Below are 21,836 nucleotides of genomic sequence, written 5' to 3'. Positions count from 1 at the left end.
ACCTCAAGAGGTGGGCCAAGGGAATTGGGGCAGGGCATCAGCTCTGCCACAGCAGCAAAGGGTCTGTCCTCAGCAGCGTCCATCTCCTCCCCCCGGCTACCATGATAATACCCTTGTTGTAGCCACCACCCTGCTCCTGCCTCTGCCCAGGGAGTGTCCTTACACACAATCCTGGAGAGGTTATCTGACATTTTCCTCAATGGTGAGCGGGAGAACTTGAAAAGCCCAGGGAGTGTGCCTGTAAGGGAAAAGGTGAGGTTGGCTTCAACATTCAATAGAGGGCCAGCTGGACACTGCTCCAGGGAGGGATAAGACCAGGCTGTTGGGGGACTGCCTTATCTGGTACCAAAGCCACCTTCAGCCCATTTCAAATAGACTGATGTGAGTGGAATGCACCGAGGGGAAGGCAGAAGGCACGGCAGGCTGGACTCACATCTCGGGCATCCAAAGCTGCATACACGGTGTCCATCCAGCCTTTAGAGGTTGCCTGGAAACAAGGAGCAGAGGCCACTCAGTGTCTGCGCATTATCTACACCGAACTCCGTTTTGATTCACTTGTCTGTTTTTCTCATATCACGGGCCCCCTGGAGGCAGTCCTCTATACCTGCAAGGGCGAAGCACAGCACCTGGCCCACCACAGCTACTCAGGGAGTATTTGTTGAACCAATCATGAACAAACAGTGGGATGTAGGAAGGTGTGGGTAAGTGCGTGACAAATGTATCAGCAATTGCATCAACACCTGATTGGATGAGGGCAAGGTATGGATGAAAGAATGGGTGTGTGAATGTGTTTGCCTGTCATCACCACCAACACTTTCTATCATTATAATAGACCTGGAATACAATTGTTACTGTCTAGGAGAGGATCTGCAGTAGAGGACTGAACAGGGGGCTATATCGTGTCTATTTTGTACAAATAGTGAATTCTAAATCATCACCTGATACAATTGCACTGCAGGTTCATCCCTTTATTCTGTGCTGCCAGCCCACACTTGTCTAACTGTACCACTGTGACATTGCTTTTAGCCTCATGCTAGTCTGTAGGAATAAGTAGTGACTTCAGCTCACACTGATTGCTAGCCCTTGCAAAGTCTCTACAAAGCAACTTCTGGAAGACACCAGACCATCCACATTATCAAGTAGCCAAAGGAAGAGACATGGTTAATCTCCAGACTTACCACCTGCAGAAGTGTTAGGTAACCGATCGCAACATTATCAAAGTTGACTTTCACATTGACCTAGAAGAAGCTGCCACCGTGCTTCTGATCTTTATAGTCAGATATTATATTCACAATAGACAGAGGCACAAGAGAAAAGTATCCATTGGTTTTCTAGATACACTGCCCAAACTTCCCCTCAAAGAAGATCACACCAATGATGCTGAAGATGAGGTAGACGAGGAGGACATTCATGATGGATGGGATGGCACCCACCAGGGCATCTACCACCACCTGGGGGGAAATGCAAAAGGATCTGGAAACCTTCATGCTGGATCCCACTTCTGTCTACACTCACTTAGTCTGCTTCATGAGCCAGTGGCCTTTGGAGGTAGCAAGAGAAGTCGGTTAATTAAGACAATAACTCAGAAGACTGAGAGGCACTGGACAGCTGAAGATGGGTTTAGATCTTCTCCCTAAACATTCTGGGCAGGTTTTAGGATCTTTTCCCGGGATTGAGGGGATGGATGAACTTACAGTACACACACGCTCTCTTAGGGGTGTTGAGTGTGTGTGTTGTGCTGGGACATACAGACTTCTAGAACCTTAATTATTCTCCTTAAATGCTATTTTAAAAGGGCTTTTTAAAAATATAGTTCAAAGTATGCCTCGGTCAAGAATCAGTGAAAATCGAAATCCATATTCACAAACTTGCTTATTTGTAAAGCAGCAACCTAGAGATAAAATAAAACAAATTTCAAATGATTTCAATCATAAGTTCCTAGTGTTTGTGAAGGTACAAGTGAATTTTTAAAGTCTATTTTTGTTTTTGAAGATAGGATGTCTTCTTTGAGTCTGTGATGGAGGAAAGCAAAACCTAATTTTCAGTAGGAGAGGGGGACAAATTAGCAGCCCCTTGTCCCCCCAGTAATTCAAGGACCTGGCTTGGGAACATTCTATCGTGAGGAAGACAGTGAAGCCAAGGTGGAGGTGACGCCTTGAGTCTCACTCAGAATATGGCTCCGGACTCCCTTGCAGTGCTCTCATGCACGCTCAGGACAAAGTGCTTCCACTCTCAGGAAAGACTATTTAAGCTGAAGAACGGGTTCTCTACAGTGTTGTCTTTTCGAGTGAGGTGGCTGGCTTTACGCCTGCATGCACACACCAGGCCACGCGACTAGCCTCATGAAACAAGAGGTGAGTGAGAGCTGCCTTCTGCACGATCCAGTTTCTCACTCGATTTCACGTATGGGACCCTTTCCCCAGTCTCTCGTACACGAACACGAAATTCTTCCAGTTTCAAGAACAGCAATGTTAGCTGCTAAAGTTCAGTAACTCTACAGATTTGATTCTTTGACTTAGTATCCTGGCACCTAGGCATCCAGACACAGAGGGTACAGCAGTGCTAACATCCTAAAACAGCAGGTTGGTCGAGGGCAGCCTCCTTAGAGGCCTGTTTCACGCTCAGAGTAACGTTGAGGTCGCATTTCTCATGCTTTCACAAAAACACACAACAGATGAAGTTCGCGCTCAGGTGGGCGCTCTTTGCTGAGGCAGGGGGTCTCTACAGTTTTGTTCCTTTGTGTTAAGTGGATGGCAGTTAGGACTACGCACACACAGGGTGCAGACGACCTAGCTTCAGGAAACAAGAGTTCAGTCGAGAGGTGCCTTGGGCCCATGCTTATTTCTCCCTTGGAATTCTGCTGGGACCCATTCCCCAGGTTAGCACACAAGCACAGTTGAAAATGTTGCCACCCTGTGGAGAGGCGACGTGAGTTGAAGGTGGGATTCTTTACAGGCTTGTTTCTTCCAAGTCAGTGAAGAGCACTGAGTGTTCCAAACACACATGGAGCAGTAGTGTTAGCTTCAGGTAGCAAGAGCTCAGTCGAGAGGTGCCTTCAGCACTGGCGTATTTCTCCCTCACTTTTACGTATGGAACCCGTTCCCCAGGCTCTCAACCACGGTACCCTGGAAACGGCTTCCTCCCTCAGGGAGGTCGAAGGTAGCTAAAGAACGGTTTCTCTACACTGTTGTTGCTTCGAGTTAGAACGCTAGCAATTAGACATCCATGCCAAAGTGCGGCCGCAGTGGTAGCTTCATGAAACAAGTGGGGAGTCTTGTTCTGCCTTCTGCTGTGGCCTGAGTCTCACTCAGAAAATGGTTTTGGACTCACTTGCAGTGCTCTCATGCATGCCCACAGCAAAATGCTTCCACCCTCAAGAACAGCTATTTTAGCTGAAGCTCGGATTCTCTACTGTGTGGTTCCTTCGAGTTAGGTGGTTGGCTTTGGGCCTGCACGCACACACGGGACAACGGTACTAGCCTCAGACAAAAGAGCTGAGTCGAGAGGTGTCTTCGGCACCGGCCTTTTTCTCCCTCGGGTTTTCGTAGGGAAGCCGTCCCCCAGGCTCTCACCCACAGTACACAGTATACTGCTTCCTCCCATCGAGACATCAGTGGTAGCTAAAGCACCGTTTCTCTACAGTGTTGTTCCTTTGAGGGAGGTGCCTGGAACTTAGGTCCGCACGCACATGCAGGAGGAGTGCTAGCCTCGTGAAACTAGAGCTGATTTGAGAGGTGCCTCTGCATGAAGGTGTTTCTCTCGCCCAGTGATTTATGGGATCGTGTCCCAGGCTCTCACGCACACACACTGAACGCGTTTCCACCCTCTGGAACAGTGATGGAATCTAAAACATGGTCCCTCTACAGTGCTGTTTCGCAGAGTAGGTACGCTAGCAATTAGACTTGCACGCAAGAGTGGGGCCGCAGTGCTAGCTTCCTGAAACAAGAGGGGAGTTGTGTTCTGTCTTCTGCTGCGGCCTGAGCCCCCTTGGATTTAGGTTTGGGACTCACTTGCCTTGGTCTCACGCATGCACACAACAAAATACTTTCAATCTCAGCAAAGGCTTTTTAAGGTGAAGCACGGATTCTCTTCAGTTTGTTTCTCCGAGTTAGGTGGCTGGCTTTAGGCCTGCACGCACACACGGGGCAACGGTATTAGCCTCATGAAGCAAGAGGTGAGTTGACAGCTGCCTCCTGCGCGACCCTGTTTCTCCCTCGATTTCACGTATGGGACCCTTTCCCCGGTGTCTCACAGACGTACAGTGTACATTTCCTCCCGCTTCAGGAACCAAATGTGAGCTAAAGCCAGTAACTCTACAGCATTGACTCTTTGTGTTAGTGGCCTGGTACCTAGGCATCTAGGCACACAGGGTACAGCAGTGCTAACCCCCTAAAACATGAGGTGAGTCAAGAGCAGCCTTCCTCACTGGTCTGTTTCTCAGTCAGAGTTACATTTACGTCCCATTTCTCATGCTTTCACAAAAACACACAGCAGCTGTAGTTCGCTCTCAGGAAGGATGCTCTTTGCTGAGGCTCGGGGTCTCTAATGTTTTGTTCCTATGTGTTAGGTGGATGGCACTTAGGACTACACATACACATGGGGCAGACGACCTAGCTTCAGGAAACAAGAGTTGAGTCGAGAGGTGCCTTGGGCGCATGGTTATTTCTCCCTCAGAGTTCTGCTGGGACCCATTCCCCAGGTTGGCACACAAGCACAGTTGAAAATGTTGCCACCCTGTGGAGAGGTGACGTGAGTTGAAGCTTGGATTCTTTACAGGCTTGTTTCTTCCAAGTCACTGTTGAGCACTGAGCGTTCCAAGCACACATGGAGCAGTAGTGTTAGCTTTAGGTAGCAAGAGCTGAGTCCAGATGTGCCTTCTGCACTGACCTTTTCTCATTCGCCTTTGGTATGGAACCCGTTCCCCAGGCTCTCACACACGGTACCCCGTAAACTGCATCCTCCCTCAGAGAGGTCGACAGTAGTTAAAGCACGGTTTCTCTGCATTGTTGTTGCTTTGAGTTAGTATGCTAGCAATTAGAGTTCCCTGCAAAAGCGGGGCCGCAGTGCTAGCTTCATGAAACAAGTGGGGAGTCGTGTTCTGCCTTCTGCCGTGGCATGAGCCTCAGTCGGATTTAGGTTTGGGACTCACTTGCAGTGCTCTCATGCCTGCACACAACAAAATGCTTCCGATCCCAGGAAAGGCTTTTTAAGGTGAAGCACGGATTCTCTACAGTTTTTCTCTTCGAGTTAGGTGGGTGGTTTTAGGCCTGCACGCATACACGGGGCAACGGTATTAGCCTCATGAAACAAGAGGTGAGTTGACACCTGCCTCCTGCATGACCCAGTTTCTCCCTCGATTTCCCGTATGGGACCCTTTCCCCTATCTCTCACAGATGTACACTGTACATTTCCTCCTGCTTCAAGAGCCACAATGTTAGCTAAAGCCAGTAACTCTGCAGCATTGATTCTTTGTGTTAGTGGCCTGGTACCTAGGCATCTAGGCATGCAGGGCACAGCAGTGCTAACCCTCTAAAATATGAGGTGATTCGAAAGCAGCCTTCATTACAGGTCTGTTTTTCAGTCAGAGTTACATTTACGTCCCATTTCTCATGCTTTCACAGAAATACACAGCAGATGAATTTCGTGCTCAGGAAGGGCGCTCTTTGCTGAGGCACGGGGTCTCTACAGATTTTTTCCTTTGGGTAAGTGGATGGCACTTAGGACGACACGCACACATGGGGCAGACGACCTAGCTTCACGAAACAAGAGTTGAGTTGAGAGATGCCTTGGGCCCATGCTATTTCTCCCTTGGAATTCTGCTGGGACCAATTCCCCAGGTTGGCACACAAACACAGTTGAAAATGTTGCCACCCTGTGGCATGTGAGATGCTACATGAGTTGAAGCTTGGATTCTTTATAGGCTTGTTTCCTTACTCTCGCCCTGGGCTCCGAGATGCAGGGAGAGCCCGTCGGGCTGGATCCCCCCCCACAGGGATCGTTGTGTGTTTGGTGCCTCACCACCTGAGGCCCAGACAGTGATGCTCTCTATGGAGCCCCAGAGTTTTAACAGTGGGAGGCTTTAAACCTCCAGGCCCCCGATGGAGTGCTGGCAAGGGCCCAAGACAGCATAATTACACAGATAAAGACTCGCAGCATTTACTGGACTTGAGTGTTTAATCGCGAAGCAATGGGGCAGGGGCCCTGTTGCCCTCCTGGCAGCTCCAGCCCTGTAATGTCTCCAGATGAATTCAATTAGGAGTTGAAGCTGCTCTCATATTAGTAAACCTGATAGCTCAGCTAATGGACCCAAATGGTGGGATGGGTCCCTATCTGTCACTGTCAGGCCCTTCTCTGCCTGGCCAGGGTCATGGACAAAAAATAACCAAACCAAACCAAACCAAAACCAAACCAGTACCCAGCAGATGTGTACTGAAAACTGAGTAGAGACAACTAGCCAGGGGAATCCTGAGAATGCTCTGAAGGAAACATGAGAAGGAAACGTGTAGAGGGTGGCAATCCTCGTCCAGCAGGAACCAAGGGGTTTCTGTTCACCCCAGGGTCCCCCAACCCCATCTCAGCCCACCCTCTCCTCTCAACTGCTGTGGTCGACCCTGCCCAGGGGCACACAGCCAGTGGCTGACATTCCTCAAGCTGAAGGACGTGATAACTTGGGGCATGAATGATGTCTTCCTTATCTTTGCCCAGCCCGGTGCCTGTCACAGCGTCAGCACTCAGAGGCCAGGTGTCAAGTTCAATTCCTGAATTTAATGCCATGGTATTAACAATGCTAAATCTTTCTAGATGCCTCTTCCCTGTAGTGTGTTTGCTTCAAGATTTGTCATAAAACCACGAAGTTTCCTTTTAGCTCTTGTGAGACACTCCTAAACCCCAGTTTTGCTTCCTGCCCAGTCTGTGTAAGGCTGTCAGGACAGTACTCACACAGACTGCCTCTCCAGAGCACCAGAATGTTTTGGGCTGGAAAAAAGGGTGTGGACAAAAGAGAGTGGGGGTGGGGGGGAGTCACAGGGAAGACCTCCTCACCCCCGAGCGACTCTGACTTTCACCTGCTGGCTCAGAAACACACTTTCTCTGCGCATTGTCTTTTGTTCTCTTGTTTCTTGGCCGTCACTTTCTGGGCACTTATTCCATCTTAGGCAGGAACAAAACTCTTGACAAGCAGCATCTCGTTTAAGCTTCAAAAGAATCCTACCAGGTAGGCATTACCATTCAGTTTCAGAGATGAAGACAAGGAGACTCAGAGAGGTGGAGGATCTCATCCTCATCAACCCCTACCCCCCATCCTGCTGAACGCCCCTTCCTTCCACTGAAATCGTGCTGACCAGCCCAGAGGTTAGGATGGACTTGAAGCTCACGATGAGACATGAGGTTATGTGGGCAACTGCAGTCTGAAATACCACTTCCCGAGCCACCCCATCTGCCAGCCCCTACCATCCCACCAGTCAGCGTCTGGCAGGCTGTTCAGCCTCTCCTGAAAGCTCACATACCTACCTCTGCAGGGGCCTGGGCAGCAGTCTCATCTTTCCACTTCTCACCCACGTGGGAAGCCAGGTCCTCAGAGGACATTCCAGAGCCTGGGCTCCTGGCTGCCAGGTGGCAGCCAGGTGGCCCTCACACCTCCCGACTTGCTGCAGCTGCTCCTGCTAGTGAGCGAGGGTCCCATCTGGACACCTGTGCCCATCCTCAGCTGACTGCTTCTCAGTTTGAAGACATCTTGCACCCTCATAGTCTGCCAGAGCTAAGGACCTAATCTCTGCAGCATACGTACATGCATCCATACACACATGCTTGTAAGACATGAGCCCAGAGTTTCTCTAACCATGTCTGTTTAACTCTCGACTCCATTCCTTACAAGCTATGTGGCTTTATGCAAATAAATTTAACCTGGTCTCCATTTTTCCCACCTGCAAAATTGAGAAGGCAAAATCTACTTTATTCAGTGCTTTTGATGACTAAATAGGTGAATGCTTGTATAACACTTGGCATGAAGTGCTTGGCTCAATAGATGTTAGCCATGACCATTATTACTTGTCCAGAGGTCAGAGCGGTAGCAACCTTGGCTATCTGAAGTCCCCCAAGAATCCCAAAGTAAGTTCCACTCATGGAACTAATGGCTTAGTTACAAAGAAAAGGCAAAGATACAAAAAGCCGGTTGGAGGAAAGATGACGGAGAAGTAGGGGACCCTATTTCAACTGGTCCCCAGAATTGAGCTGGATATCTACCAGACCACTCTGAGTATCCACGAAATCAGCCTGAGATGTAAGAGGATCTGGATCCCTACAAACAGAATATTGCAGGCCGTTGGTTTCAAGGTACAAAGCGGGGAGCTGTGATTCTGCAGGCAGATATCAGAGCATAAATGGCAGCAGGAGGGTGCCGGGCCGGGGGGATCCTACACCGCTGGTGAGCAACAGCCTCACTTGCTGGGGACAGGGCACAGACTCACAGACCGGTAGCGGCGGGGAAAGGACTTTAGGGCAGGCCCCAGGGTGGAAACCCAGAGTGGTGGGGTCACGAGTGCGAACTGGGAGTGGCTGGCGGTTTTAGAAGCACAAAGGGCACAGACGGGCACTGACCTGGAGGCAGGACCGGGAGCGCTGCAAAGGGGTGACAACCCAGGCCGCTGCAGTTTATAGCAGCATGGACAGAAACGGAGACAGTGTGGCCTGGAGAGCTCACTGAAGAACAGACTGCGATCTCTCTGCTCTGAGGCAGGGGGTTGGAAATGGTCTTTTCTGCACTGACTCACAGAAGAGACCTGCAAAGCCACCAGGGAAATCCCTCAGGGAACAAAAGCCCGCAAAACTGATTCCACTGATCCCATCTCCCACCACAGGGGGGCAGGGCAACTCCCCTCAAACAGGGTTGCCTGAGTAACTGCACAGCAGGCCACTCCCACAGAAGAAGGCTGGGAAAACAAGAGGCCAGCAACCCTAAGGTCCCTAGAAAACAGGTGCATCTTGCTTGGGTTCTGGTCAATAAATTGGACTCTATACATTCCCTCAACCACCCATCAACAGAATGACTAGGAGGAGAAACCCCCCAAATAGAAAAGACTCAGAGATTATGACGTATGCTGCAGATTTACAAATGGGTGCAGATATAACCAAGATGTTGGAGATGGAATTCAGGCTAGCCATTGTGAAGACAATGGCTAAATGGAGAAATCAATTAATGGCAACATAGAGTCTCTAAGGGCAGAAATGAAAGCTGAGTTGGCAGAAGTGGGGCCGAACGGCTGGCTTGCTGAAAACAGTGGGGAGTCGTGTTCTGCCTCCTGCCTCGGCCCGAGTCTCACCCAGAGGACGGTGTTGGACTCCCCGGCAGGGCTCTCTCGCACGCACACAGCAGAAAGCTTCCACCCTCAGCAACGGCGATTTTCGCCGAAGCACGGACTCCCTACAGTGTGTTTCCTCCGAGGTAGGTGGTTGACTTTCGGCCTGCCCGCACACACGGGGCAACGGTACTAGCCCCAGAAACGAGAGCTGAGTCGAGAGGCGTCCCCGGCTCTGGCCTTTGTCTCCCTCGGCTGTACGTAGGGAGGCCGTTCCCCGGGCTCCCAGCCACAGTGCACGGTACACGGCATCCTCCCACCCAGTGAACGGCGGGAGCTAAAGCACGGTTTCCCCACAGCGTTGTTCGTTCCAGGGAGCCCCTTGCGGCTCGGGCCTCCACGCACCCAGGCGGGACAAACGCTGCGTTCGTTGAAACTAGAGCTGATTCGAGAGTTGCCCCTGCACAAAGCCGTTTCTCTCGCCCAACGATTGAAGGGATCTTTTCCCAGTCTCTCAAGGACACGCACCGCAAGTGCTTTCACCGCCCGCTATAGCGATGCACTCTCCAAAACCCTGTCCCTCTCCACTGCTCTTTCTTGAATTAGTACGCCAGCAGTTAGGCTTCCTGGGAAATGTGAGGCCGAGGCCTGGCTTCCTGAAACAAGAGGGGAGCCGTCTTCTGCCTTCTTCTGCCCCGTCCTCAGTCGCAGTCAGAATATGGTTTCAAAGGCCGTGGCAGGACTCGCACGCACACTCACGGCCAGAGGCCTCCAGGCTGAAGAAGGGCGACGGGAGAGGAAGGATGGGTTCTCTACAGCGTGGTTTTCTCGAGTGAGGTGCTTGTCTTTATGCCTGCCAGGCCAAGCACACACGGGGCCACACGCCCAACCTCATGTAACAAACACGAGGTGAGTGAGAGCTGCCGTCTGCACGCTTCTCTTTCTCACTCGGTTTCACGGATGGGATCGGTTCCCCGTTCTCTCCTACACGAACACTGTCCTATTCCTCCAGCTCCAAGAACAGCAATGCTAGCTACCGTGTGGTAACTCCACAGTTTGGATTCTTTGCAGTAGTTGCCGGGTGTATACCTAGGCATCCAGGCACACAGGGTACAGCAGGGCTCAACTCCTCACCCAAGAAGGGAGTCGAGAGCAGCCTTGCTTGCAGGCCTCTTTCTCAGTCAGGGTAACGTCTAGGTCCCATTTCTCCTGCTTCCACAAACAAACACACAGCAGATGAGGTTTGCGCTCGGGAAGGGCTTTCTTGGCCGAGGCGCTGGGTCCCCAAGCGGAACCGTTTTCTTCCTCTGCGCTTGGTGGATGGCACTTAGGATGAAAAGCACCCAGCGGGCGGACGGCTCTGCTCCGCGAAAGAGGAGTTGAGTCGAGAGTTGTCTTGGACGCAGCGGGTCTTTCTCCCTTGGAATTCGGCTGCGACACACTCCCCAGGATGGCACACAAGCACAGTTGAATAGGGGGCCACCCTGGGCAGAGGCGACGGGAGTGGAAGCTGGGCTTCCTTACAGGCTCGTTCCTGCCGAGGCAGTGCTGCGCTCTGAGCCTTCCAAACCCCTCTGGAGCGGTGGCGTTAGCCTCAGGTATCAAGAGCCGATCCTAGAGGAGCCTTCCGCACCGTCCTGCTTCTCTCCCTCGCTTGTACGAAATGGGACCCATTCCCCAGGCTCTCACTGACGGTACACCGTACGCGGCTTTCTCCCGCGGGTAGGTCGGCGGTAGCTGAAGCACGGTTTCTCTTCCGGGTGCTGCTTCGAGCTGCATGCTAGCCACTAGACTTGTCTGCAGAAGTTGGTCCGCAGGGCTGGCTTGCTGAAACCAGTGGGGAGTCATGTTCTACCTTCTGCCTCAGCCCGAGTCTCACCCAGAGGACGGTGTTGGACTCCCGGGGAGGGCTCTCTCGCACGCACACAGCAGAAAGATTCCACCCTCAGGAACGGAGATTTTCGCAGAAGCACGGACTTCCTACATTGTGGTTCCTCCGAAGTAGGTGCTTGGCTTTCGGCCTACCCGCACACACGGGGCAACGGTACTAGCCCCAGAAACGAGAGCGGAGTCGAGAGGCGTCTCAGCCTCCGGCCTTTGTCTTCCTCGGCTTTACGTAGGGAGGCCATTCCCCGGTCTCCCAGCCACAGTGCACGGTTCATGACTAACTCCCACACAGTGATCGGCAGGAGCTAAAGCATGGTTTCCCCACAGCGTTGTTCCTTCCAAGCAGGCGCTTCGGCCACGGGCCTCCAAGGACCCAGGCGGAAGGAGCGCTGGCTTCGTTGAAACTAGAGCTGATTCGAGAGGTGCCTCTGCACGAAGCCGTTTCTCTCGCCCAGCGATTGAAGGGATCTTTTCCCAGTCTCTCAAGGACACGCACCGCAAGTGCTTTCACTGCCCGGGATAGCAATGCTCTCGCCAAAAGCCGGTTCCTCTCCACTGCTCTTTCTTGACTTAGCACGCCAGCAGTTAGGCTTCCTGGGCAATGTGGGGCCACAGGCCTGGCTTCCTGAAACAAGAGGGGAGCCGTCTTCTGCCTTCTTCTGACCCCTCCTGAGTCTCACTCAGAATGTGGTTTCAGAGGCCCTTGCAGGACTCGCACGCTCCCTCCCTGCCGGAGGCCTCCAGTCTGAAGAAAGGCGACGGGAGAGGAAGGACGGGTTCTCTACAGCGTTGTCTTCTCGAGTGAGGTGCCTGCCTTTACACCTGCCAGGCTAAGCACAGACGGGGCCACACGCCCAGACTCATGAAACAAACAAGAGGTGCGTGAGAGATGCCTTCCGCACGCTCCTGTTTCTCAGTCGGTTTCACGGGTGGGATCCGTTCCCCGGTCTCTCCTACATGAACACTGTCTGATTCCTTCAGCTTCAAGAGCAGCAATACAGGCTACCCTACGGTAACTCTACAGCGTGGATTCTTTCCGGTAGTGCCCGGTACCTAGGCATCCAGGCACACATGGTACAGCAGGGCTCACCCCCTCACCCAGGAGGGGAGTCGACAGCAGCCTTGCTTGCAGGCCTCTTTCTCAGTCAGGGTAACGTCTAGGTCCCATTTCTCCTGCTTCCACAAACACACACACAGCAGATGAGGTTTGCGCTCGGGAAGGGCGTTTTTGGCCGAGGCGCTACGTCCCCAAGCGGAACCGTTTTCTTCCTCTGCGCTTGGTGGATGGCACTTAGGATGAAACGCACCCAGCGGGCGGACGGCTCTGCTCCGCGAAAGAGGAGTTGAGTCGAGAGTTGCCTTGGACGCAGCGGGTCTTTCTCCCTTGGAATTCGGCTGCGACCCACTCCCCAGGTTGGCACACAAGCACAGTTGGAAAGGGGGCCACCCTGGGCAGAGGCGACGGGTGTGGAAGCTGGGCTTCCTTACAGGCTCGTTCCTCCCGAGGCAGTGCTGCGCTCTGAGCCTTCCAAACCCCTCTGGAGCGCTGGCGTTAGCCTCAGGTAGCAAGAGCCGAGCCGCGAGGTGCCTTCCGCACTGGCCTGCTTCTCTCCCTCGCTTGTACGAAATGGGACACGTTCCCCAGGCTCTCACCGACGGTACACCGGACACCTCTTTCTCCCCCGGGGAGGTCGGCGGTAGCTAAAGCACGGTTTCTCTTCCCGGGGCTGCTTCGAGCTGCACGCTAGCATTTGGACTTGCCTTCAGAAGTGGGGCCGCAGGGCTGGCTTGCTGAAACCAGTGGGGAGTCGTGTTCTGCTTCTGCCTCGGCCCGAGTCTCACCCAGAGGACGGTGTTGGACTCCCCGGCAGGGCTCTCTCGCATGCACACAGCAGAAAGCTTCCACCCTCAGCAAGGTGATTTTCGCCGAAGCACGGACTTCCTACACTGTGGTTCCTCCGAGGTAGGTGTTTGGCTTTCGGCCTGCCCGCACACACGGGGCAACGGTACTAGCCCCAGAAACGAGAGCTGAGTCGAGAGGCGTCTCCGGCTCCGGCCTTTGTCTCGCTCGGCTTTACGTAGAGAGGCCGTTCCCTGGGCTCCCAGCCACAGTGCACGGTACACGGCATCCTTTTACCCAGTGATCGGCGTGACCTAAAACACGGTTTCCCCACAGCGTTGTTCCTTCCAGGGAGCCCCCTGCGGCTCGGGCCTCCACGCACCCAGGCGGGACAAACGCTGCGTTCGTTGAAACTAGAGCTGATTCGAGAGTTGCCCCTGCACAAAGCCGTTTCTCTCGCCCAACGATTGAAGGGATCTTTTCCCAGTCTCTCAAGGACACGCACCGCAAGTGCTTTCACCGCCCGCTATAGTGATGCACTCTCCAAAACCCTGTCCCTCTCTGCTCTTTCTTGAATTAGTACGCCAGCAGTTAGGCTTCCTGGGAAATGTGGGGCCGAGGCCTGGCTTCCTGAAACAAGAGGGGAGCCGTCTTCTGCCTTCTTCTGCCCCGTCCTCAGTCGCAGTCAGAATATGGTTTCAAAGTCCCTGGCAGGACTCGCACGCACACTCACGGCCAGAGGGCTCCAGTCTGAAGAAGGGCGACGGGAGAGGAAGGACGGGTTCTCTACAGCGTGCTTTTCTCGAGTGAGGTGCCTGTCTTTATGCCTGCCAGGCCAAGCACACACGGGGCCACACGCCCAACCTCATGTAACAAACACGAGGTGAGTGAGAGCTGCCGTCTGCACGCTTCTCTTTCTCACTCGGTTTCACGGATGGGATCGGTTCCCCGTTCTGTCCTACACGAACACTGTCCTATTCCTCCAGCTCCAAGAACAGCAATGCTAGCTACCGTGCGGTAACTCCACAGTTTGGATTCTTTGCAGTAGTTGCGGGGTGTATACCTAGGCATCCAGGCACACAGGGTACAGCAGGGCTCAACTCCTCACCCAAGAAGGGAGTCGAGAGCAGCCTTGCTTGCAGGCCTCTTTCTCAGTCAGGGTAACGTCTAGGTCCCATTTCTCCTGCTTCCACAAACACACACACAGCAGATGAGGTTTGCGCTCGGGAAGGGCTTTCTTGGCCGAGGCGCTGGGTCCCCAAGCGGAACCGTTTTCTTCCTCTGCGCTTGGTGGATGGCACTTAGGATGAAACGCACCCAGCGGGCGGACGGCTCTGCTCCGCGAAAGAGGAGTTGAGTCGAGAGTTGCCTTGGACGCAGCGGGTCTTTCTCCCTTGGAATTCGGCTGCGACCCACTCCCCAGGTTGGCACACAAGCACAGTTGGAAAGGGGGCCACCCTGGGCAGAGGCGACGGGTGTGGAAGCTGGGCTTCCTTACAGGCTCGTTCCTCCCGAGGCAGTGCTGCGCTCTGAGCCTTCCAAACCCCTCTGGAGCGCTGGCGTTAGCCTCAGGTAGCAAGAGCCGAGCCGAGAGGTGCCTTCCGCACTGGCCTGCTTCTCTCCCTCGCTTGTACGAAATGGGACACGTTCCCCAGGCTCTCACCGACGGTACACCGGACACCTCTTTCTCCCCCGGGGAGGTCGGCGGTAGCTAAAGCACGGTTTCTCTTCCCGGGGCTGCTTCGAGCTGCACGCTAGCATTTGGACTTGCCTTCAGAAGTGGGGTTGCAGGGCTGGCTTGCTGAAACCAGTGGGGAGTCGTGTTCTGCTTCTGCCTCGGCCCGAGTCTCACCCAGAGGACGGTGTTGGACTCCCCGGCAGGGCTCTCTCGCATGCACACAGCAGAAAGCTTCCACCCTCAGCAAGGTGATTTTCGCCGAAGCACGGACTTCCTACACTGTGGTTCCTCCGAGGTAGGTGTTTGGCTTTCGGCCTGCCCGCACACACGGGGCAACGGTACTAGCCCCAGAAACGAGAGCTGAGTCGAGAGGCGTCTCCCGCTCCGGCCTTTGTCTCGCTCGGCTTTACGTAGGGAGGCCGTTCCCCGGGCTCCCAGCCACAGTGCACGGTACACGGCATCCTTTTACCCAGTGATCGGCGGGACCTAAAACACGGTTTCCCCACAGCGTTGTTCCTTCCAGGGAGCCCCCTGCGGCTCGGGCCTCCACGCACCCAGGCGGGACTAACGCTGCTATCATTGAAACTAGAGCTCATTGGAGAGTTGCCCCTACACGAAGCCATTTCTCTCGCCCGAGGATTGAAGCGATCTTTTCCCAGTCTCTCAAGGACACTCACCGCAAGTGCTTTCAAGCCCGGTATAGCGATGCTCTCTCCAAAACCCTGTCCCTCTCCACTGCTCTTTCTTGAGTTAGTACGCCAGCAGTTAGGCTTCCTGGGCAATGTGGGGCCGAGGCCTGGCTTCCTGAAACAAGAGGGGAACCGTCTTCTGCCTTCCTCTGCCAAGTCCTGAGTCGCACTCAGAATATGCTTTCATAGGACCTTGCAGGACTCGCACGCACACTCACGGCCAGAGGCCTCCAGTCTGAAGAAGGGCGACGGGAGAGGAAGGACAGGTTCTCTACAGCGTTGTCTTCTCGAGTGAAGTGCCTGCCTTTACGCCTGCCAGGCCAAGCACACACGGGAACACACGCCCAACCTCCTGAAACAAACAAAAGGTTTGTGAGAGCTGCCTTCTGAACGCTTCTCTTTCTCACTCGGTTTCACGGATGGGATCGGTTCCCCGGTCTCTCCTACACGAACACTGCCCGATTCCTCCAGCTCCAAGAAGAACAATGCTAGCTGTCGGGCGGTAGTTACCGTTTGGATTCTTTGCGGTAGTTACAGTTTGGATTCTTTGCGGTAGTTACAGTTTGGATTCTTTGCGGTAGTTGCCGGGTACCTAAGCATCCAGGCACACAGGGTACAGCAGGGCTCACCTCCTCACCCAAGAAGGGAGTTAGGAGCTGCCTTGCTTGCAGGCCTCTTTCTCAGTCAGGGTAACGTCTAGTTCCCATTTCTCCTGCTTCCACAAACAAACACACAGCAGTTGAGGTTTGCGCTCGGAAAGGGCGTTCTTGGGCGAGGCGCTGGGTCGCCAAGCGGAACCGTTTTCTTCCTCTGCGCTTGGTGGATGGCACTTAGGATGAAACGCACCCAGCGGGAGGACGGCTCTGCTCCGTGAAAGAGGAGTTGAGTCGAAAGTTGCCTTGGACGCAAGGGTCTTTCTCCCTTGGAATTCGGCTGCGACGCACTCCCCAGGTTGGCACACAAGCACAGTTGAATAGGGGGCCACCCTGGGCAGAGGCGACGGGAGTGGAAGCTGGGCTTCCTTACAGGCTCATTCCTGCCGAGCCAGTGCTGCGCTCTGAGCCTTCCAAACCCCTCTGGAGCGGTGGCGTTAGCCTCAGGTAGCAAGAGCCGATCCTAGAGGAGCCTTCCGCACCGTCCTGCTTCTCTCCCTCGCTTGTACTAAATGGGACCCATTCCCCAGGCTCTCTCCGACGGTACACCGTACGCGGCTTTCTCCCCCGGGTAAGTTGGCGGTAGCTGAAGCACGGTTTCTCTTCCCGGTGCTGCTTCGAGCTGCATGCTAGCCACTAGACTTGTCTGCAGAAGTTGGGCCACAGGGCTGGCTTGCTGAAACCAGTGGGGAGTCATGTTCTGCCTTCTGCCTCGGCCCGAGTCTCACCCAGAGGATGGTGTTGGACTCCCTGGGAGGGCTCTCTCGCACGCACACAGCAGAAAGATTCCACCCTCAGGAACGGAGATTTTCGCAGAAGCACGGACTTCCTACAGTGTGGTTCCTCCGAGGTAGGTGGTGGGCTTTCGGCCTAGCCGCACACACACGCCACGGTACTAGCCCCAGAAACGAGAGCTGAGTCGAGGGGCGTCTCCGTCTCCGGCCTTTGTCTCCCTCGGCTTTACGTAGGGAGGCCGTTCCCCGGGGCCTTGCCACAGTGCACGGTTCATGACTTTCTCCCACCCAGTGATCGGCGGGAGCTAAAGCACGGTTTCTCCACAGGGTTCCTTCCAGGGAGCCCCCTGCGGCACGGGCCTCCACGCACCCTGGCGGGACTAACGCTGCTATCGTTGAAACTAGAGCCGATTCGAGAGTTGCCCAAGCATGAAGCCGTTTCTCTCGTGCATCTATTGAAGGGATCTTCTCCCAGTCTCTCAAGGACACGCACCGCAAGTGCTTTCACCGCCCGGTATAGCGATGCTCTCTCCAAAACCCTGTCCCTCTCCACTGCTCTCTTGAGTTAGTACGCCAGCAGTTAGGCTTCCTGGGCAACGTGGGCCGAGGCCTGGCTTCCTGAAACAAGAGGGGAGCCGTCTTCTGCCTTCTTCTGCCCCGTCCTCAGTCGCAGTCAGAATATGGTTTCATAGGCCCTTGCAGGACTCGCACGCACACTCACGGCCAGAGGCCTCCAGTCTGAAGAAAGGCGACGGGAGAGGAAGGACGGGTTCTCTACAGCGTTGTCTTCTCGAGTGAGGTGCCTGCCTTTACGCCTGCAAGCCAAGCACACACGGGAACACAGGCGCCGCCTCATGAAACAAACAAAAGGTTTGTGAGAGCTGCCTTCTTCACGGTTCTCTTTCTCACTCGGTTTCACGGATGGGATCGGTACCCCGGTCTCTCCTACACGAACACCGTCTTATTCCTCCAGCTCCAAGTACAGCAGTGCTAGATGCCGTGCGGGAACTCCACAGCCTGGATTCTTTGCGGTAGTTGCCGGGTACCTAGGCATCCAGGCAAACAGGGTACAGCAGGGCTCACCTCCTCACCCAAGAAGGGAGTCGAGAGCAGCCTTGCTTGCAGGCCTCTTTCTCAGTCAGGGTAACGTCTAGGTCCCATTTCTCCTGCTTCCACAAACAAACACACAGCAGATGAGGTTTGCGCTCGGGAAGGGCTTTCTTGGCCGAGGCGCTGGGTCCCCAAGCGGAACCGTTTTCCTCTGCGCTTGGTGGATGGCACTTAGGATGAAAAGCACCCAGCGGGCAGACGGCTCTGCTCCGCGAAAGAGGAGTTGAGTCGAGAGTTGCCTTGGACGCAGCGGGCCTTTCTCCCTTGGAATTCGGCTGCGACACACTCCCCAGGATGGCACACAAGCACAGTTGAATAGGGGGCCACCCTGGGCAGAGGCGACGGAAGTGGAAGCTGGGCTTCCTTACAGGCTCGTTCCTGCCGAGCCAGTGCTGCGCAATGAGCCTTCCAAACCACTCTGGAGCAGTGGCGTTAGACTCAGGTAGCAAGAGCCGAGCCTAGAGGAGCCTTCCGCACCGTCCTGCTTCTCTCCCCCGCTTGTACGAAATGGGACCCGTTCCCCAGGCTCTCACCGACGGTACACCGTACGCGGCTTTCTCCCCCGGGTAGGTCGGCGGTAGCTGAAGCACGGTTTCTCCTCCCGGTGCGGCTTCGAGCTGCACGCTCGACGTTCACGGTCCCACCCGTGAAACCGTCTGAAAACAGGAGCGTGTGGAAGGCAGTTCTCACTCACCTCTTGTTTGTTTCATGAGTCTGGGCGTGTGACCCCGTCTGTGCTTAGGCTGGCAGGCGTAAATGCAGGCACCTCACTCAAGAAGACAACGCTGTAGAGAACCCGTCCTTCCTCTACCGTCGCCTTTTTTCAGAATGAAGGCCTCTGGCAGGGAGTGAGCGTGCGAGTCCTGCAAGGGCCTCTGAAACCACATTCTGAGTGAGACTCAGGAGGGGTCAGAAGAAGGCAGAAGACGGCTCCCCTCTTGTTTCAGGAAGCCAGGCATGTGGCCCCACATTGCCCAGGAAGCCTAACTGCTGGCGTACTAACTCAAGAAAGAGCAGTGGAGAGGATGAAGGAGACCGTGGGACTCCTACACGAACACTGTCCGATTCCTTCAGCTTCAAGAGAAGCAATGCAGGCTACCCTGTGGTAACACTACAGCGTGGATTCTTTCCAGTAGTGCTCGGTACCTAGGCATCCAGGCACACATGGTACAGCAGGGCTCACCTCCTCACCCAGGAGGGGAGTCGACAGCAGCCTTGCTTGCAGGCCTCTTTCTCAGTCATGGTAACGTCTAGGTCCCATTTCTCCTGCTTCCACAAACACACACACAGCAGATGAGGTTTGCGCTCGGGAAAGGCGTTTTTGGCCGAGGCGCTTGGTCCCCAAGCGGAACCGTTTTCTTCCTCTGTGCTTGGTGGATGGCACTTAGGATGAACCGCACCCAGCGGGCGGACGGCTCTGCTCCGCGAAAGAGGAGTTGAGTCGAGAGTACCCTTGGACGCAAGGGTCTTTCTCCCTTGGAATTCGGCTGCGACCCACTCCGAAGTTTGGCACACAAGCACAGTTGAATAGGGGTCCACCCTGGGCAGAGGCGACGGGAGTGGAAGCTGGGCTTCCTTTCATGCTCGTTCCTGCCGAGGCAGTGCTGCGCTCTGAGCCTTCCAAACCACTCTGGAGCGGTGGCGTTAGCTTCAGGTAGCAAGAGCCGAGCCGAGAGGTGCCTTCCGCACCGGCCTGCTTCTCTCCCTCGCTTGTACGAAATGGGACCCGTTCCCCAGGCTCTCACCGATGGTACACTGTACGCCGCTTTCTCCCCCGGGGAGGTCGTTGGTACCTGAAGCACGGTTTCTCTTCCCGGGGCTGCTTCGAGCTGCACGCTAGCCATTGGACTTGTCTGCAGAAGTGGGGCCGCAGGGCTAGCTTGCTGAAACCAGTGCGGAGTCGTGTTCTGCCTTCTGCCGCGGCCCGAGTCTCACCCAGAGGACGGTGTTGGACTCCGCGGCAGGGCTCTCTCGCAAGCACACAGCAGAAAGCTTCCACCCTCAGCAACGGCGATTTTCGCTGAAGCACGGACTACCTACAGTGTGGTTCCTCCGAGGTAGGTGTTTCGCTTTCGGCCTGCCCGCACACACAGGGCAACGGTATTAGCCCCAGAAACGAGAGCTGAGTCGAGAGGCGTCCCGGGCTCCGGCCTTTGTCTCGCTCGGCTTTACATAGGGAGGCCGTTCCCCGGGCTCCCAGCCACAGTGCACGGTACACGGCATCCTCCCACCCAGTGAATGGCAGGAGCTAAAGCATGGTTTCCCGACAGCATTGTTCCTTCCAGGGAGCCCCCTGCGGCTCGGGCCTCCATGCACCCAGGCGGGACTAACGCTGCTTTCGTTGAAACTAGAGCTGATTCGAGGGTTGCCCAAGCACGAAGCCGTTTCTCTCGCGCAACTATTGAAGGGATCTTTTCCCAGTCTCTCAAGGACACGCACGGCAAGTGCTTTGACCGCCCGGTATAGGGATGCTCTCTCCAAAACCCGGTCCCTCTCCACTGCTCTTTCTTGAGTTAGTACGCCAGCAGTTAGGCTTCCTGGGCAACGTGGGGCCGAGGCCTGGCTTCCTGAAACAAGAGGGGAACCATCTTCTGCCTTCTTCTGCCCCGTCCTGAGACTCACTCAGAATGTTGTTTCAGAGGCCCTTGCAGGACTCGCACGCTCACTCCCTGCCAGAGGCCTCCAGTCTGAAGAAAGGCGACGGGAGAGGAAGGAGGGGTTCTCAACAGCGTTGTCTTCTCGAGTGAGGTCCCTGCCTTTACGCCTGCCAGGCTAAGCACAGACGGGGTCACACGCCCAGACTCATGAAACAAACAAGAGGTGAGTGAGAGATGCCTTCCGCACGCTGCTGTTTCTCACTCGGTTTCACGGGTGGGACCCGTTCCCCGGTCTCTCCTACACGAACACTGTCCGATTCCTTCAGCTTCAAGAGCAGCAATGCAGGCTACCCTGCGGTAACTCTAAGCGTGGATTCTTTCCGGTAGTGCCCGGTACCTAGGCATCCAGGCACACATGGCACAGCAGGGCTCACCTCCTCACCCAGGAGGGGAGTCGACAGCAGCCTTGCTTGCAGGCCTCTTTCTCAGTCAGGGTAACGTCTAGGTCCCATTTCTCTTGCTTCCACAAACACACACACAGCATATGAGGTTTGCGCTCGGGAAGGGCGTTTTTGGCCGAGGCGCTTGGTCCCGAAGCGGAACCGTTTTCTTCCTCTGCGCTTGGTGGATGGCACTTAGGATGAAACGCACCCAGCGGGCGGACGGCTCTGCTCCGCGAAAGAGGAGTTGAGTCGAGAGTTGCCTTGGACGCAGCGGGTCTTTCTCCCTTGGAATTCGGCTGCGACGCACTCCCCAGGTTGGCACACAAGCACAGTTGGAAAGGGGGCCACCCTGGGCAGAGGCGACGGGAGAGGAAGCTGGTCTTCCTTACAGCCTCGTTCCTGCCGAGGCAGTGCTGCGCTCTGAGCCTTCCAAACCCCTCTGGAGCGGTGGCGTTAGCCTCAGGTAGCAAGAGCCGAGCCGCGAGGTGCCTTCCGCACTGGCCTGCTTCTCTCCCTCGCTTGTACGAAATGGGACACGTTCCCCAGGCTCTCACCGACGGTACACCGGACACTTCATTTTCCCCCGGGGAGGTCGGCGGTAGCTAAAGCACGGTTTCTCTTCCCGGTGCTGCTTCGAGCTGCACGCTAGCATTTGGACTTGCCTTCAGAAGTGGGGTCGCAGGGCTGGCTTGCTGAAACCAGTGGGGAGTCGTGTTCTGCTTCTGCCTCGGCCCGAGTCTCACCCAGTGGACGGTGTTGGACTCCCCGGCAGGGCTCTCTCGCATGCACACAGCAGAAAGCTTCCACCCTCAGCAAGGCGTTCTTCGCCGAAGCACGGCCTTCCTACACTGTGGTTCCTACGAGGTAGGTATTTGACTTTCGGCCTGCCCGCACACACGGGGCAACGGTACT

At 55.0% G+C, this 21,836-nt stretch overlaps 1 pseudogene; it reads right to left on the bottom strand.

Moving 5' to 3' along the window:
• The window catches only part of LOC148162281 (sodium channel protein type 10 subunit alpha-like), a 34,138-nt pseudogene extending 12,562 nt beyond the window's left edge, over nt 1-21,576 (bottom strand).
• Nucleotides 21,577-21,836: the final 260 nt, after the last annotated feature.

The sequence above is a fragment of the Eumetopias jubatus genome, unplaced genomic scaffold (genome assembly GCF_037043125.1).
Source record: "Eumetopias jubatus isolate StellerSeaLion01/CBP00866 unplaced genomic scaffold, mEumJub1_p1.0 scaffold_16, whole genome shotgun sequence".
Lineage (NCBI taxonomy): Eukaryota > Metazoa > Chordata > Mammalia > Carnivora > Otariidae > Eumetopias > Eumetopias jubatus.
Note: the sequence above shows the minus strand (reverse complement) of the source record. Positions and strands in the feature narration are given on the sequence as shown.